Here is a 1098-nt window from a genome sequence, read left to right on the forward strand (position 1 = left end):
GATTTTTTTTTTTTTTTTTTTTAAATAAGGTAGTGAATAGGACATCTTTCCTCAAGTGTACGCACACAGTAATTTCTGGAAGTATGACTACATGGTTCATCTATGTTATGTTATTCTAACTATCCAGAGTGTCTTATCTCATGTTTCAGGGATCCATGAGGTTAGGGGCCTTGAGTTACTGAGTGATTTTGCCAGTTTTCTGCACAGTGCTGGACATGAAGCAGGACATGCTGCAGTAAGTGCCATTTAAAAAGAAAAATACTGTGGCTTTGTGTTTTCACCAATTAGAATCACTTTATTCACCCAGCAGTCTAAATGCATGGGAATTAATTTTAAAAATACAATACTAGTTCTGACAAATCTCCCTGGAGGCAAATAATCTATTCCATGGAATCCTTTCAAACAGAATTTTAGCTGGTAGTCTCAAGTAGACATGAGGCTGCCCTCTCTTTGTCCTGTACCATTTTTCAGTCCCATGTTGGACTGGATTAGGCCTGTCTGGTCGGCATTGGTGTTGAATAGTCTGAAGACAGGTTCTGAAGTATCTGGACTATGTTTTTTCTTTACGTATATCCATTACAGTGCAGAATTACTGTCTAAGACCGCAAATGCAACCAAGCAACTTAAAGTACTGTATTGTATTAGCATATAAATAAGTGATTAGCACTTAGTTGAACCGTATTTGTGTTCCTCTTGAGAATATAGTAGGCTAGCATTTTAGCTACAGCATATCAATCACTTTAGCTGCACAGCCATATTTATTCTATTGAATATGAAGTTCCCCACCATAAGGCCGTTCGTATTAAGTGAGCGAGCCTGGTGACAATGATTCATTGCATTGGATTTCCTTTAAAAATGCATTGCATTACCCGCTTTGCATGTGTTGGATTTATCCAACGTTTATTTCTAGATGCTTTCTTTAAGTGATACAAAATCTTTCTAATATCAAACTACCAAACTTAAGTTTTACCTGGTCCTTTCCAGTTGAAAATAATATACTTACTTTTATAGAAACATCTGTGAAACACTGTTTAAAAAAAAAAAAAAAGAAAGGTGGTAAATTCATGGTAAATAAGATATGTCCAATTGATGGGCACA

Source organism: Anabas testudineus, chromosome 13 (assembly GCF_900324465.2).
Source record: "Anabas testudineus chromosome 13, fAnaTes1.2, whole genome shotgun sequence".
NCBI lineage: Eukaryota > Metazoa > Chordata > Actinopteri > Anabantiformes > Anabantidae > Anabas > Anabas testudineus.